Source organism: Erpetoichthys calabaricus, chromosome 1 (assembly GCF_900747795.2).
Source record: "Erpetoichthys calabaricus chromosome 1, fErpCal1.3, whole genome shotgun sequence".
NCBI lineage: Eukaryota > Metazoa > Chordata > Cladistia > Polypteriformes > Polypteridae > Erpetoichthys > Erpetoichthys calabaricus.
The window spans coordinates 210,675,763-210,694,402 of NC_041394.2; the positions used below are offsets into that span (position 1 = coordinate 210,675,763).

The following is an 18,640-nucleotide window of genomic DNA, read 5'->3' on the forward strand; positions in this document are numbered from 1 at the left end:
TACACATTTATCCATTCAGTATTTTATTAACTCTTATGCTGTAACAATACATTTCCAAAGTTAAAATAAATCATTTTCTGTAGATTTTTAACTGAAAAAGAAAAATTGAAAGTTAGTGTTTGCATTAAAGCATTTTAAACCTCTGTACATTGGAAGCTCCTAGGTTACACAAATGACAATTTAAACATAAATGATACAAAGGTGACAGTCCTTTGACCAATAATTATACATAATTAGGTACTACTTGTGACTCGTTTATATCTCTCTGGATATAAAAGCACCTTTTGTAAGGGCCATGGACAGTCACTCCAAAAATGAAGAGAAACAAGCATTCTGCTAATGTGAGAAATAGTCATTGAAATGCACAAGGCAGTGAATGGCTACAAAAAATAAAATATCGAAAACTTTGAATGGATCCATTACACTGATCAACAAGCATTTTGCTACTGGGATTCTTTCACCTATACTTAACAAATTTCACTTTCTAACTCCAAATCTGAAAACCGTTTTCATCCAGCACGTCCCATTTTTTAGTTATGATGTTCCAGGTCTTGGACAACTAGGGTGACTGGACAGTAAAGGCGATGCATTTCAGCATTTAAGAAATAAGTTTGGTCTCAAGAAAAGTGAAGCCAAAAGTAAGGAAGGTGTTTATTTGTTGGCCCTGAAATACGTGAACTGATGCTTGACGATGAGTTCAAAAGGAAACTGAAGCCAACTGAATCACCACCCTCATTCGTGCAGGTTGTCCAGAATTTTCTTGACTGAAAGTATATTAGCTTACTGGATCCAGAATGTCACTGAAGCCGCATTTTTGACATTCTCATCTCGACTTTTTTCCACCAAATCTAAGCGATGTCAGAGATGAGCATTGGGAAAGATTTCATCAAGATATAAAGGTGATGGAAAAGTGATATCACAGAAAATTCACTCCGAGCGTAATGGGTGACTACTGTTGGTTCTTGCAAATAGTGACGAATGTGCAGTACAAGCGCAAAAGCGAGTGCCTCCAACATTTTTGGGTACGCCGACCTCACTTTTATATTGAGGTAAATTGACATAAATATGCTTTAACGTGTCTCTGGTATTCTCTTCTGGTTTGTTTTCAGAATAAACACATTAAAACAATTTTGGTGGGACATAGTCCAAACTCCAGATATCGTGTTGATATATTGATATTCAAAAGTGTCAAAACATCAATGATGTGTATTTCAAAAACCTGACGTGCTAGCTTAATTCCGATTTCATGTATGAAATCAGTGTAAAAAACTTAATAAAGAGCTGCTCTGAAGTTCCCAGTAGAAAACAAAAAATATTTTTTGTAGACCAGTGTTATCAGAAAGTCAAAGGTTCAGCACTTTTTGGTTTTGGAAATGTATTGTTACAGCATAAGAGTTCACATTAAATATACTGAGTGAATAAATATGTGAATTGTCAAACAGACAATTACAATGGCTTTGTTTGTGTGTGTGTGTATAAATCCGATTATGTTAGTAGAAGACCTGAAAGATCATCCATTCATGCCTTTATTATTGTTGTTGTTGTTAATAATAGCCAAAAAAATGTATTTATTATTATTTCATCAATTTTTGGGGGACAAAACCCTATCTGAACAATACTGCATGCAAGCAGGAAACAAACTTGAATGAGACTACAGTCCATCTCAGGGTACAGTTGTGCACACACCCACACCATATTTTACTGAGCCCATTTGAATTTCACATTTAACTTGCACCTTAATGTCTTAATGCAGGAGGAAAAACAGCTTATGTAGAGAAGTCCACACAACCCCGGCAGAACCGTTGTAACTTCACACAAACTATAACTGAGGTGGATTCTTAAAACAGTTATCAGGAGCTGTGAAGTCAAGGGTTAGCCACTTTAGCACCTTATTCAACTGATAAGGTTGTATATTTGATATTTAGTGCTTCAGACTTTTTTCCTTAGAAAAACTGACTTTAATAGGCATTGTGATATGTAAAACATTGGTTGACTTATTGTTAAGTTTTTAAACAAACAAAATCACATTATTTGGTTTTTCAATATTTGCATGATTTTTGCTTTGCACTCTCCCCCATCATAATGTATCATCTATGGGGGAGAAACGAAAGCTTTAGATTCATCAAAAATTTCAATGTTCAGTTTTCGACGGATTTTGACATTTTAGTGGCCACTGATATTGAAAACATTGATATCTCGATGATGGGTGTGTGCATGTCTGTGTGTCACGGTTTCTTGAGTACGGTCTAGAGCTAAAATAGCTGAATGGAAAAATGCCAAACTCGAAACTTAAGCCTGCTATGAGATGATGATGATGACGATGTGCTGATTAGTTTTTGAGCCAAATCGTGCAAGCCAAAGAGGCACTCTAGAGGAACCCTCAAATATCGCAATTCTGAAATTAATTATGAATTCTTCTCATCAATTACTATCTTTTATGGTCAGAAAGATCCGCATCATCGTTTGGGTAACTTGGTTCCTAGGGCACAAACCCTACTGATGCTCACGTCAAAATCAGCCTCATTTCAAGTGACATGTTATGGCCCACAGAGAACTCAAACTGTTGCATCATTATATGCAAGCAATATAAATTTTATCTGAAGAACATAGATGGGCACATGAGAAAATAACAGGTGTTGAAAATGCCATTCAGGCCAGCATAGCTCATCAGTCCTTTATTTACCTAACTATCTCAAATATTATCTAATCAAGATTTTAAAGTCACCAAGGTACTACTAACTCTACTAAATTAAGTGGTAACTTATTCCATATATCCTTTCTCCTCAGTTTGAATAACTGTTTTATATAATTTGTCTGAAAATTAAGCTTTAATCAGCTCACATCTAAGCCCTTTTGCTCCTATCTTACTCATTCACCTCTTAATTACCATTAAGTAATTAATTAATATCTAGACTTTACCTTGTGTTTGTGTCTCCTTTCTGTAATATTGAGATCAAGCTCTACTTGAATTGAATCAGAATTTAAGACTGTTCCATAAATATACATCATGCAAATTGTTAATTCTGCAAGAAGCTGCATTATTACAGAAATAAATGTCCCTCTTGATTTAGTTTTTGAGCCTAGCTTGCAAAAAAATCAAAATGCCCAGGAATGAATTCCAGCTTTGTAAAGCAGTTCCATTAGTGAAGAAGAAAATGCGCTCTGTGTATACCTGTTTTTAATGAGAAAATGTGTCATTTGACTTGTGGGTTGTGATTTTGATAAATTTTGGAGTTATAGTTTCTTGTAGTATGTAGAACTTGTTGCACAATTGTCAATAATCCATCTGACGAAAAGTGCACATATTGTGAATAACACAAGAAAATAAAGCACAGAATATTTTAAAAAGTTGTTAACATATCTACATATAGTAAATTATCAAAGTTTAATTGATATGGAGGGTGTACATTGATCCCATCACCAACCTCCTCATATTTCAGAAGTTCCAGATGCTGACCTATATAAAAGAATTCATCCATCCATCCATCCATCCATTTTCCAACCCGCTGAATCCGAACACAGGGTCACGGGGGTCTGCTGGAGCCAATCCCAGCCAACACAGGGCACAAGGCAGGAACCAATCCTGGGCAGGGTGCCAACCCACCGCAGGACACACACAAACACACCCACACACCAAGCACACACTAGGGCCAATTTAGAATCACCAATCCACCTAACCTGCATGTCTTTGGACTGTGGGAGGAAACCGGAGCGTTCAGCCCGGAATTAAAATGCAAATACTTCTGGAAGACAGTCTTTAAATGTAAAGCCAGTGAGTGTCTGGAAACAAATGCTAGAGGTTTTTATGCAGGGACTTCCACTGTGTAGAGAGGAGTTGAGACTGTGTTTTACAGTATATAAATTTCAGATCTTGGGAATATATTTATCTTTTCAGTCCTCATCTGGAAAATATGATCTCTTTATTTTAGAAAAGGGGCTTCAAGTGCACAACACTGATGATTTGATTGTCTAAAAATTTCTAATCAATATTGTGCTTTGGCTGGTAACAAACATACAGTATACCAGTAAGAATAAAAAAAATGGTAGAATAACAGTACTTACTATGAATATGGTTTTTAACCAAGTTTCCCAAGAATTGTTTTGCAGGAAGTTCAGTGACAATGTACAGTATAACTGAACATTATGGACAAAAACCAGGGAAAGCTTTACTTGGTCAGATGTTGATTAATCAGTTTGAATTCTAGTATGTTTCTTTCAATCTGCAGTTTTCTCAGGAATAATTCCTGAAATAAAATTCAGGATGTCTTCTATTGCAGTGTCATGTATGGTTAAAGCAAGGATTACATTCCTTTAGCTTGCAGTATATGAAGCTAAGTAATGTAACTGTCTTTTCATAGTTTATTACTGAAGAGGAGAGGATGTGAATGTTACTGTGTATACAACAAAAAAGCAATGATTTGAATGACAGACACTGGTAATTCATATTATATATGTAAATCACACTGTAATACACCTGCATTAGAGTTAACTGTAAATTGCAAAGAGAACTGAAACAACCACATTGTGTAATTGAAGAACAATAACATGAGTAGATCATACATAGTACAGTAAACTTTGTTAATTTAAAATGCAATCTGGTTTTACTGTTCTGGTTGGCAAGCTCTGGTTGAGTGGATTGGTGTTGCTGAATTGACCTGTGTGTGTATGTGTATGTGTATGTGTGTGATCTCCCCCTGTGATGGGCTAGCATCCTGTTCAGATGTTCTTCCTGCTTTGTCCTCTGTTGTTACTGAGATAGGCTTCAGTTGCCCCACAACCCTGACCTGGATAAGAGGGTTTATATACAGTGATCCCTCGCTATATCGCGCTTCGCCTTTCGCGGCTTCACTCCATCGCGGATTTTATATGTAAGCATATTTAAATATATATCGCGGATTTTTCGCTGCTTCGCGGGTTTCTGCGGACAATAGGTCTTTTAATTTCTGGTACATGCTTCCTCAGTTGGTTTGCCCAGTTGATTTCATACAAGGGACGCTATTGGCAGATGGCTGACAAGCTATCCAGCTTACTCTCTCTCTCTCTCTCTCTCTCTCTCTCTCTCTCTCTCGCGCTGACGTAGGGGGGTGTGAGCAGGGGGGCTGTGTGCAGCTGCTTCCTGAAGGACATGCTGCACGGAGCTTCGCATACTTAAAAGCTCAAAGGGCACGTATTGATTTTTTTTATCTGTCTCTCGCTATCTCTCTCTATCTCTCTCTCTCTGTCTTCCTGCTCCTGACAGAAGGGGTGTGAGCTGCCGCCTTCAACAGCTTTGTACCGGCGGTGCTTCGCATACTTAAAAGCCGTATTGATTTTTTTTTTGACTGCTTGCTTTGCACTCCTTTGAAAAGGAAGATATGTTTGCATTCTTTTAATTGTGAGACAGAACTGTCATCTCTGTCTTGTCATGGAGCACAGTTTAAACTTTTGAAAAAGAGACAAATGTTTGTTTGCAGTGTTTGAATAACGTTCCTGTCTCTCTACAACCTCCTGTGTTTCTGCGCAAATCTGTGACCGAAGCATGACATTCTAAAAATAACCATATAAACATATGGTTTCTACTTCGCGGATTTTCCTATTTCGCGGGTGGCTCTGGAACGCAACCCCCGCGATGGAGGAGGGATTACTGTATATATATATAATACTTTTTTATTGTGCCTTTTAAAACATATAGTAGTGGGGGGATGCCAAAAACACCACCAAAAGGACCTATACCTGAATGCAAATACGGTGCTTAGCAAATTCTACAGAAGTAAAAGTGGATGAAAAGTTTATGTAATGAATATCCATCCATCCATCCATTATCCAACTATGATCCTCTGAACTGTAGGATAGATAAAAAAATTTCCCACTGAAGGCCGAGGTCGAAGAAATATAAATTGACTACAAATTAATGGATTACTGCATACATTTTCTAAACCCATTTTAATCAGTACACTCATCAGCCTTCCAGGTAAGGCATATGCAAGGGTGCCAGAGGGGAAAAAATCATCTGATGGTTGAGTCAAAGATACAGGAGGAACAACGTGGATTCTGTCCTGGTGGTGGAACAATAAACTCAATCAATCCCTGGGGCAGTTACTAGAGGCTTTACCTTAATATGCTCATATTTATGTTCTCTGTACATCTCCGTGGTGGTCAAAGAATAATAATAATAAAAAACTAGGTAGTTGTCAGTACACATCTTCAAGCACCCTCTATCCCAAATTTTAAAGAAAATATCATCAGTATATTGCTAAGTCAAAGGGATCAATTAATAGACCTTTGTTCCAACTCTGGATGCCTTGCTGCTTTTTGTAGATTATTTAAGTCTGAGGTTGAATATATCAGGGGTTCCCATTTTTTTAGTACAAGCCCCCTCAAAATGTAGTACACTTTTTGTCAAGGCCTTTCACTAATATAAAACCAATACTGTTAAGTTTGGCATGATCTTGAATCTTCCTTTCTAGAACAGCAGACCCACAGCAATAATTCTGCATAATAGTAGATCTATTATTCAAAGCAAATACTGAACTATAGCCAACTTTTTATGAGTATGTGCTCTAGGCAGAGTTACTTGGCTTTTTTCTTGGTGTTCCACATCCTGGAATTGAATTGCAATTTTTTTTGGTCTTAAAATTGCTAAGTGCTGAAATCTATAGACACAACCAAGCATTATATTTCTTTAATTTCTCCATAATATTGGATTTGGGCATTTTAACATGGAATTATTGATTGTTTTGTGTGTAGGAGTGTGCTTTTTAATTTTGTATGTATATGCCAAATGCTTTTAAAATTATTTTTAATGTAAAAACAGTAGTGCTATTTGGTATGGAATTAAAATAAAGCCTTTTAATATTTTGTATTCACATAAAGTATATATAACTGTATAAATAATGGTCAATTTTAAGGCCCACTCCCCTCCTCGCCCCTCTTTTTTTTTGTGTTTCCTTCTATACCGTTTGACGTTACCGTTGCGCATGAAATTTAAATTGATTTTTTTTTTCTTACTTTAAAGAACTTCACCTTACCAGGGATGCCTAGGTCCCCAAGTGCAGCTTGGTATTCCACTAGGACCTGTATCCTCCAGTTTTAAATTTATGGTTGTTACATATAGCTACATGTGTTGTCCCCATTCTTGTTTGCGTGCTACTGGGGATGTGAGGGTTTACAGTTGTTTAGGCGAGGGGTAGCATCATTGCTTTATGTAGATCATGCTGTCCTCTTTGTCTCATCTGACTGTAACCTTTGACACATCTTGACTTGCTGTTGAAGTGGCTGAAATGGAAGATTGGCAACTCAAAGTCTAGAGTCATAATTCTCTCTTGGAAAATAGTGGATTGCGATCTGCAGGTGTTAATGGAGGAGTTAAGTCTCTCTGTGTTCTTCTCGAGTGATGGAAAAAGGACATGTGAAATAATTAACAGGTGCTGTACCAGTCAGTGGTGGTGAGTGGGATTTGAGTCTAAAGACAAAGCTTTTGGTTTACTGCTCATTCTACATCTCTTGAGTTTTTTATTTGCAAGGTGGCTGGGCTGACACTACATAATAGGGTGAAAAGCTCAATGATTTGTTAGAGCCTTCGTGTAGAATCGCTCCTCTGGATCAACAGGAGCAAGTTGAGTTAATTCGGGCATGTCGTAATGATGTCCCTCAGGTGGCGGCTCCTAGAGCGACTCTGGGCACATCCCGCTGAGCAGAGACCCTGCAGCAGAGCCAGAACATGCTGAAGGGATTATATCTCTCAGACGATTTGGGAACACATTGGAATTCCTGAGGAAGAGGTAGAATCTGTAGCTGGGAACAGGAAAGTCTGGGCTGACCTGCTTGGCCTGCTGCCTCTGTAACCTTTGCCAGAGAAAGTGCTTAAGAGGATGAAATGAGAATATAGTTCCTTCACCAGATGTATATATTCTGAAAGAGCAATGTTTGGCCTGCATTTGGATATGCACTACTTGTGCTTTCAGTAAAACATTCTTATAATATAGTCTTTTTTTTAATTCTACTTCAAAACAAAAAAAAAAAAACATCTTAGATGTGGAAATTTCATAACCAGTTTTTTGGTTATTGCCGATACATATGCATCACTTTTCTGGTGTTTGGAAGCTTATTCTCGCATTTATGCTAATAAGAATACTTTTCAAAATATTTTTGGTTTAAAAAACTTGATTGAATTTTAAAACGTCTTGTGATGTAATTTATGTACAAAACATAATTTCTCTCCCATATATAAATATTCTGAAAGAGAAATATCTACTCTTTATTTTGATGTTTAGATCATACAGTGGATCCTAAGAAAAGTACTGAAGTTTGGTACCATTTTTGTTACCCTATGCTGTATATAATGCAACTCAATAAAATGTATTTAAATAAATTGCAATTCTGTATATAGCAAAAACTTTACATTAATGACTAAAATTGTTCTGATTTGATTTCATCAAAGTACAGGAATAATCAAGTACATTACAGTAGTCAATAGCTTTGGCGTTAATCTTTGTAGCCCATCCCAAAAACTACAATTCCCATCTTCCACAGTCACAATCTTATATAGGTAGATTTGAATTTTGTGAGAAAAACTGTAACACCACATGGGCATCATAAAAGAAAAGAGAAAAAAAATCAAGTCACAATTACTGCTCTCCTGAGCAGCACTTTTTCATGGTACAGCTTAAAGGAAAGTACACAACACACTGTCACAGCCAGCCAAATCCAATCAGCTTTCATTTTAATCATCATTAGTGATGGGCATTACAATTCACTTTACTGATTTGATTCTTCCAAACTACCAGTTTAACACTAGAATCCTTGAAGCCTACGAAGATATTCATAATGCCAATTCCCTTGCACCTCCTCATCACCGCCCTTGTTTTGTAAATGTGTCAATCAGCACTGGCAGTAGGTGGCCTGCTCACCCATCCCCCCACAGAGGCAGCTGAAGTCGGACACAAAATTCTCACAGCTGAATTCTGTGTATTTGGGTGTGAAGTGTCTGGAACTCCATAGCATAAATAATGTTATTTGGAATACATACCTTTCATGGGTGTTCCGTGTCTACAATGATCTTTGTAAAGGAAATGCAAGGCATGAAATGTTGAACACATAACTAAAACAGAAATTTTTTTCATTTTAATAACAAAATGTTAAGGTGAAGAGTATAATGTGTGGACTGAAGTACTTTCACAAAAGGTATAACAAAACAAGTGTGCTTTTATTCAAGAACCTAACCGAAGAAAAAGAAATTGTTCAATTTACATGTTGCTGTCAATGTGAAAAAACTAAAGCTCAAATATCAAATCGATACAAAATAGATCTATCTGCATGGTTGATACAGAGGTAAGGACTGCTGTCTCATAATCAAGAGGATGCGGGTTCGATTCAGAGTCCTTCCCACATTTAGCATTTTGAGTAGCGAGTCGCTATTAATATTACTATTATATTATAAAAACATACATTTGATTTGAGTCTGCAACAGCTGGTGCATCTCATACCAATATGTGTGAATGTAAATATATAAATAATATTGATTATTAAATTTTATGTGATTAATTATATATGAATATGTAATTAATAGTACTTAAAAATGAGTAATTATTATATATTTAACATGATAATATGTATATCTTTGTCTTGTTTCCAAACGCAACACATAACATATGGATCTTACTGTAAATAATTAAAATACAACGTTTCATTATTGAATCACAAGTTAATGAAAACTGTGTATCTTGTGAATGAAATGAATACAAATTGTTAGAAAGTTTCTCAAAGTAGTGACCTGTTCACAAATCAAATGAATAGAGACTCATGAATCCAGTGGTTCTTGTGCATGCACTCTAAACGTTTACCTGCGACAGCAAAACAAAAGATGCTGCTGATATCATACTGGGCATGCGTACGATTTAGCACTTGCATTGGACTCCACTGAACTGATTAATCTGTGCTTACAAATTGATTTATATGATTCACTGGAAAGAGTCATTCAAAAAGAACAAATGGTTTGTTAATCGCACATCACAAGTCACCCTCCCAAAATTCAGTTTCTACAGTAATACACAGAGTATATGAGCACTGAAAAGTTACAGCACCTTAAATTATATAGTAAATGTAATGAAATATAATTTTATAATGACAGGTAATGAAAGAATACACAGCAGCAAGCAGCACACTTTGTGGTAAGGGTTTAAAACTTGAGGGAGTGATGAAGCCCTAGTGCTAAAGAGTTTTGGTCTTGAATGAATACTGTAAAATAAAACTGGCCAAGCAGGTAAAAATAATTGGAGACCACTATCAAATTTCATGTCCCTACTTCAGATGCAAGACTTTACAGGCATATACTGATCAATGTTTCCATGATTTTGTAATAAGATACTATCAGAAATGTGGCTGCAGCTCAAGCCATACACTCTGGTACCACACAAGACTCAACTGTCTAAAGCTAGAAAAAAACAAAGTGCATTTAAATGTAGGCTGTAAAATCAAAACTAAAAAAAAGTATTGAAACAATTTTTTAAAATTTAACAGTCAGTAAATTTTTTGACAACCCCAATAGAACATGTATATTTAGTTAATTATGAAGAATCTGAGGCCAGTTAAATCAAAGAAGCAGAAAACAATCAAAGTTGAGGTTGAATTTAAAGGATTAATTAGAAGCAAAGTAGAAACCTTCCTTTGAATAGAACACCAGTCTTCCACAAAAGCACACTCGTATAGAGGAAGCAACACTCAAGCGTTTAGCAGCACCTTAAGAAGCCATGATTTTTTAAGAGAACAACCACTTTTGATGCCACATTTTTCTTATTTTTCGGTCACAAAAACTTTAGTTACTAATGTCTTGGTTCATCAGGTTAAGCCATTCAAAACTTACTTGTTTACATGCAAAGGACAGATCATGCAGTGTGATATATTACGTTTAAGTTAACACTTGGTATTTGGCCATAATGACATTACTTGTTTGTTAAACTTTTTCTATGAAAGGCATTAGTTTAGTAATATTTCCTCATTTCACAACAAACTCTAGAATAAGGTGTACAAAAAGCTACTAAAAACTCGAGTAAAAAGATTTCCTAGTCAACAGGCTCACCTTGGTAAAACTGGAAAATGGTCATTAAACTGGTGATGAAAGCGATGACAACAACAAAAATCAAGGAATTAAATAGTGTATTTGACAAAACAATTACTTTAAAACAGCTCCACTAAAAATACCATATTTGTACAGATTATCTTAAAAAGAAGACCCTTGAATCTTATCTGAAACTTTTCTAAACTCCTGGCTACACCTACAATATGGTTCAAATTATTTTTATGATATTTTGAATGTTAGTGTATTTTAAGTGTATTCTTTGAAATGTGTTTCCAGATTGTCTCTGCCATTCATAAATGTTGATCACAAGTTTTGTATACATGCTGTAATGAGTGTAACATACTGTATAACAGAAGAAAGAGTGTGGCACGAAACAAATAGTGCTGTAGGAAGTTATTTAAAAGTTATGAAAGTAATTAGATATATTGTTTTTACCATTTGATTACACTTAACAAAGAAAGACAAGATTTTGTTAATGCAAACTGGTAAAAATATAGTGGCACCTTTCTGAGCATTCTCTTATAGTTTTACTGCAGTATGTCATTGTCCTCTTTTATTTGATAATTGGCTACTGAGAATAAAAAGTAAATGTCTATTTCATTTTTTTTTAACCAGTCTACAGTAGTTCCGTTTCCACACTCCAGATTGAATAAATACAAGGCTCACTATAAGCAACTGAACTTTTCACACCCTCAAAGCCACAGAATCAGATGGTTTGTGGTTTTTGCAGCTGGTGTACTGCACTTAAGCAAAGCAGTGTCACATGAAAAATATTTCACTCCCTGAGCCCTAAACAGAGTTAGTCATTAATGAAATACAGGCAGAAAAATGAGGTCATATGAAGTATAGATTTCAACGGCTGTACTTAAATATCTAAAAGGAATATGAAACATGAACACAAATCAGGCTCTTTCTCCCAGAACAGGAAAAAATAAAAAAAGAATGTCTCTGCAAATTTTACTTGTGCTCTGCAAACATCCCTTAACCAGTAGTAAGGAATAGCATTGGTCCATGTGCTTGCAGACTAAACAGTCACTTCATAGCCAAGAGAAATGAACCAAACCAAAAACCAAACATTACAGGATATCTTATCCTAATTGGCAACTATCAAGCCAAAGAGTGAGACAAAAAATAAGGCCAAAATTGAAAAATGTCCTTATTAAAACTTTGTTTATAAAATAATGGTTTCAACAGAAAATTCCTTTTATTCCTTTAGTTATGTTGGGTTATAGATGCTTATTTACTTTATAATCAATACCTGTCAACATCATATACTTCATTATGTTTATGAAGGTGAAAACAAAGTCCATTAAAATTCAGTAGTAGAAAGATCAGTAAATAGAGTAATAAAGATATTTTTGGAGGGGGTGTCATTTTTGTTTTTTTAATGGGTAGGATCAAAGGCTACCTGTCAGTGTGTCATACCATGTAGAGGGTGTTCTGTTTTCTTAAGTCAAAGTCATGCTCCAAGTTTTTTAACTTCAAACAAGTGAAATACCACAACATTCATAAAACAGAACTAAACCATTGGGAATAGGGGGTGGGGAAAAAAAAAACAAAAAAGGTAGCAGACCTCAACAGCAGATGGTAAAATTAACATTTCAACAGTTCTTGCCTTTCATCTATGTCTCAACAGTACTTCTTTTTCTGGAAAAACGTAAGGGTTAGGTTTAGAGAGATGCAGAATTACATAAAGCATCTGGAAAATGGAAAAAGGAATATTGGCTTATTACTCCTGATATTCCTCCACCATGAAAAATTAAATAGGTCTATTTTGCTAGTTTTACCCCCAAGAGCACTCTGAGCCATGTTGTGGAAACATCATCTTAGTAATTTTTATGTGAAAGAATATCTGGTGATTGAAGAAAATGCTGTTTTGAAAATGTGTAAATTTTATTTTTTAGATGTCTTCCACTTCATGAATTTGCTAATCGGAATTATGCCACAGTAAGCTTATTTCAGAAAATTTTTTACTGCATTCTTTTTAAACTGTGAATTATTTAAGCACTCAATATTTTTATGTTCATTGGTCATAAAAGGTCTTAACTTCTTATCCACCTTTTTGTGCCTAAAATTTTTCACTGCAAAAATTAACAATATAACTTGTATTCTGAGGTTCAGTGTTCCACTTTACAAGTTGTTTATATGTAACAACTAGTAATTTTTTTTTTTTTTTTTTTATTATAAGTCTGCCATTCCTTTTTGTTAGATGACATACTTAATACTGATAGATGAAACATTAGCCAAATACTATACTACCATTAATTTAGGTGTGGCAAAATATTATGAAATGGGAAAAAAATGTGATTATGAATGACCGAAACCCTCACATTCACAGGATTGTAAATGAAAAATAGTAATTTAGACATGCATAATTGTGCCCTCTTTACCTTTTAAGTGAATAATAACAGTAATGGAGGAATCCATAAATTTTGTTTAAACTATAATGGAAATCATGCTAGCAGATTGTCTGGCCAATGAAAGCGGTGAAAAAAACTTAAGTCAATAGTGCTTCTGCAGAAAATAAACCTCCTGACACCCTGCAGTCAATTTGTTTCTTAGTTCGAGCTGTCCAAAAATTACACCTAAGTAGACTGAAGAATTGTTTTCAGTGTTTAAATTTACACAATAAACTTGAAGTATTTAAAACAATTATATATTTTAAGTTAGTACTTTTGGACTATGCCATTGCTTACCACATAAAATATATTCCTGGTCAAAGTGCCAGCATCTTTTATGTAAAAATCATAAGACTGCATAGCCATTCTGAAAGAGGTTTGACTTTTTTCAGTGTTTAACTGCAGTAGTGTTTTTATGTAGCTATATTGTTATATTACTAGAGATTTCAGTATTAATTTTCTGTGTCATCAGTTCTTAGATATAAACTTATATTGTTTTTTTTTTTTTAGCTATCTAAGGTGGATTCACAAAGTATTGAGATCCCTTCATTTTCTTACTTTATTGTATTGTAACTTTAATTTTAAGCAGATACATTTTCCATTTTGCCCATTAATCTACACTCAATAACCCATACTGACAAAGTGAAAACAAGTATTCAGGAAGACGTGCAAATTTATTAAACCTCAAAAACTGATGTCAAATTTATATCAAATATTCTGACCCTCTACTGTGGCACTCTAAATTGTGGTCAGGTGCATTCTGTTTGATCATTAATATGTCCAGAATGTGATTAGAGTGTACCTGTGTTTAATTTAATTTATTTGGATATTGTTTAGAAAGGTGAACACTTGTGTAAGTAAGGTCTCAAAATACATGTCTGGGCAAAAAGCAGGTAATAAAGTCCAAGGAACTCTCTGTAGACCTCTGTAATCAAATTGTGGTAAGACATAGATTACAGCAAGGGTATAATACGATTTCCAAAGCTTTGTGTTCCCAGGATCATAGTTGCCTCAATAAAATTGAAATAGAAGACATTTAGCAGCACCAGGGGCCTCATGCATAATGCCGTGCATTGAATTCACACTAAAACAATGGTGTACAGTGATCCCTCGCTATATCGCGCTTCGCCTTTCGCGGCTTCACTCCATCGCGGATTTTATATGTAAGCATATTTAAATATATATCGCGGATTTTTTGCTGGTTCGCGGATTTCTGTGGACAATAGGTCTTTTAATTTCTGGTACATGCTTCCTCAGTTGGTTTGCCCAGTTGATTTCATACAAGGGACGCTATTGGCAGATGGCTGAGAAGCTACCCAACTTACTTTTCTCTTTCTCTTGCGCTGACTATCTGTGATCCTGACGTAGGGGGTGTGAGCAGGGGGGCTGTTCGCACACCTAGACGATACGGACGCTCGTCTAAAAATGCTGAAAGATTATCTTCACGTTGCTATCTTTTGTGTAGCTGCAAGGTGCTTCGCATACTTAAAAGCTCGAAGGGCACGTATTGATTTTTGATTGAAAAACAATCTCTGTCTCTCTCTCTCTTTGTCTGCTCCTGATGGAGGGGGTGTGAGCTGCCGCCTTCAACAGCTTTGTGCCGCGGTGCTTCGCATACTTAAAAGCAAACAGCCCTATTGATTTGTTTGCTTTTCTCTATATATGTGACATTCTGTGCTCCTGACAAGCACTCCTTTGAAGAGGAAGATATGTTTGCATTCTTTTAATTGTGAGATGGAACTGTCATCTCTGTCTTGTCATGGAGCACAGTTTAAACTTTTGAAAAAGAGACAAATGTTTGTTTGCAGTGTTTGAATAACGTTCCTCTCTCTCTACAACCTCCTGTGTTTCTGCGCAAATCTGTGACCCAAGCATGACAATATAAAAATAACCATATAAACATATGGTTTCTACTTCGCGGATTTTCTTATTTCGCGGGTGGCTCTGGAACGCAACCCCCACGATGGAGGAGGGATTACTGTATGGATAAAAATGGAAATGTGCGTAAGCACAAAAAAATCGAGATGGATAAATCTGTGTGTTTCCCAACTTCCACGTTTTTCTGCTCCATAAATCCCAGTCATCGTGAAAAGTAACGCACATGCACGCACCTGCTGCCACTCTCCAAACTCCTCACAGAATTACGCCTCTTTGAATATGCAAATCAGTATAAATAGCCCTTAAGCTCAGCATTCCGTGAAAAGGCAATGTCAAAAGCACGGGGGGGAATAGAAGAATTTCAGTGAATTCCAAGTCAAGGCAAAGAAAAACAAACTATTTGTTGGTTTAAACAGTGATATTAACAACAAAAGGAAGTTGATCAAGTGACATAGAGTGTCAGAGAAACTCGAAAGCTCAAGTTCACAAAGTCACACAGTGCCCGAAATAAAAAAAGAAATTGTCAGATATCAGAGTCACCGTGAAAAGGCGAGTCATAGCCCGCCATCTTGAGTGTCATTTGAAAGCTTATTAGGGCACAGAGAAAAGAAAAAAAATGGGGACACAGTAGGGTAAAAAAGCTCGAAATGTCAACTTTAATCTCGAAATTTCCACTTTAATCACGTAGTTTATTTTGTCATTAAAGTAGAACATCATAAACTTCATCTTAAAATCGATTAATTTACTAGTTTCTCAAATCCCATCGTAACTAAAGTAGCATATTAAATGCTTTGTTTTGTATGTGTTCTTCTATGTGCTCTGTGTGTGAATCACTGTGCGCTTCTTAAACTGGCTTTCTCTTCCTCAGACAGGACACAGGACATGATATTACAGCTCTCTGAATAATTTAAATACTGAGATGTATACTTGATATCATTTTCATGATGATAGAAATTAAAGCATGTATTAAACTTTGGAACACGGTGGCTCAGTGATTGTTTCTGCCTCACGCAAGATGCTTGCTGCGCCATGCGCGACCTTCGATGAAATACTTTATTGTAGCAGTACTGTCACTTTCAAACATACTAACCCCCAATTCCTGTCCTTCCTTTTCTTTCTCCAAGTACCCAATCGCCACACAATCGGCTCAGTAATAGACGTTAAGATATTTGTAAGCTGAGAACGCCGATTCTTCAAAACTTTTAAGGAACATTGAAATATCTTCGTAGTACATGTTTAACACTAGAATTACCAGTGCCTACGAAAAAACTCGTAGATCCGGCCCACCTTAAATCGCTTCTTAAATCCGTTCACACCTCTCCGCCAGCATCCTTTGTCCTCTAAATGTGCTGATAAAAGACAAGCTGCCAGCAGCCGGCTATTCCATCCCCCCACCGACTTAGAACATGAGTGAACCTTTCCCAGCTCATGCCTTGATTGATTATCTGGGAGTGAAGTGGAGTTTTACAGTGGAAATAATAGATCGTTATTTGGAACACACGCATTTCATGCGTGTTCCGTTTCTAAAGTAATCTGTGTAAACACATTGTTAAAACAGAAACTTTTTCATATTTTAGTAATAAATGTTACAAAATGTAGTAGGCATAAACTATAGAATGTGTAAAGCCCGAGTTCCAAAGATCAAATAAACACTTTCACAAAAGCTTCAAGAATAATGCAACAGCTTCTGTGGCATAGCACGCTAAGATTTGCCTCTTAGAGCACAGCAGCTTTTCCTTGACTCGCAGACCTGAGTTTGATTCCCCGCTGGGGGTGAAATGTTGCTTTTTTTTGTTTTCTTTTTAACCTCAAACGGACATAAAATTTATAAATTGGTATGCACTGTCAGTTACTGAGATCGTTATATTTTCATGTGGGATGCTCCTTTTAAAATATTTTTTTTAACAATTGAGACTGCAATTAACAGGAACAACTGTCCTTATAACTGTTATTTTTAAGATCCATAACACACAGACAGACCGAGCACTGCGTAATAGTGAGACAGACAGGCCAGAGATGTATAAATAAACAGGGAAGGCACATGTACTGAAAGAAGAAAAAAGATCAACATGTGTGTTAATTATTCTATCCATCCATCCTTCCAGTGTCGCGCCAGCCCCAAGAAGAATACAGCACGAGGCAGGAACAATCCGTGAACCAGCTCCTTGCTAGCACTGCAACACTGTGTCCTCACATGTTTAATTATTAACAATACAGATTATTTAAATGAAGTTAGTTTTATCTGTATAATATAATAAACATATTTTGCTACATTTCGTCTTAAAAATATTGTCATCATATGTAAATACTTGCTTTATAAAGTAGCTCAGGTTGTATAATATTATAACTGTATCGCAAGTTTACAGTGAGGTAATTGTACTTATAAGTATGAACAGTTCTACAAGGAGCACTTGATGGACTGATTGATTGCGTTTATAGTTCTTGGGATGAAACTGTTTCTGAACTGTGATGTCCGTACAGGAAATGCTGTGAAGCGTTTGTCGCATGAGAGCAGTTCAAATAGGCAGCATGGCTGAGGCAGTGTGTGCTTGATGCTGTATACCGATAATTCTCTTTCCAATCAGCTGCTGTAGAGCTGTGATTCCACACTCAGATGCAGTGATATGAATACTCTTGAGTGGTGCAGTGAGAGTAATATGGAAAAAGAAGATCCGCTACGGCAACCCCTAACGGGAGCACCTGAAAGAAGAAGGTGAAGTGAGAGTAACAAAGCTAAAGCAGCTATGGTATTTGGAATAGTTTGGCTATTCCATGGACCATTATGTTGTTACAGATTGATTACAATCAGATGCCTTAAACTAATAAACAATATGCGGTTAATTTCAGTGTATATGATAAAGCCGTGTTAGGGATGTGTTTATTGCAAAGTGGGTCGCATCTGGATGCAAACCTCAACATTTAGTTGAAGATACAGTTCTGTAAGACATCATTCAGTGGTTTGTGACAATTCTTACATATTACCATCACATGGGACACATGTGTCTTTCATATAAATACTTGATATATGACAAGTCTTTGTAATTTGAGCAGGTAAGCAGCTATACAGCAATAACATTAACAGGGGACTATTGGACATCACTGAGCCACCTTGGTTAAACATTCTGTTAATCTTGAGCAATGTTAAAGTTAGTTATGATTAAAAATTGTAATCGTTTGACAGCCCTAATATAAATGTGTATGTGCCTTGATGATTTTGATTTGTTCTGGGAGGCACAATGTTTTTTAAGGCAGATGGACCATACTCCAGCAGGCAAGACATCTGGTCCTCTCAGACAATATAGCTAAT

The 18,640-nt window shown here is 36.1% G+C and overlaps 1 protein-coding gene across 13 annotated transcripts in view; it reads left to right on the plus strand.

Annotated features, from left to right (window-relative positions):
* foxp2 (forkhead box P2) overlaps positions 1–18,640 on the plus strand; it is a 613,104-nt gene that overhangs the window by 345,464 nt on the left and 249,000 nt on the right. The window lies entirely within an intron of this gene.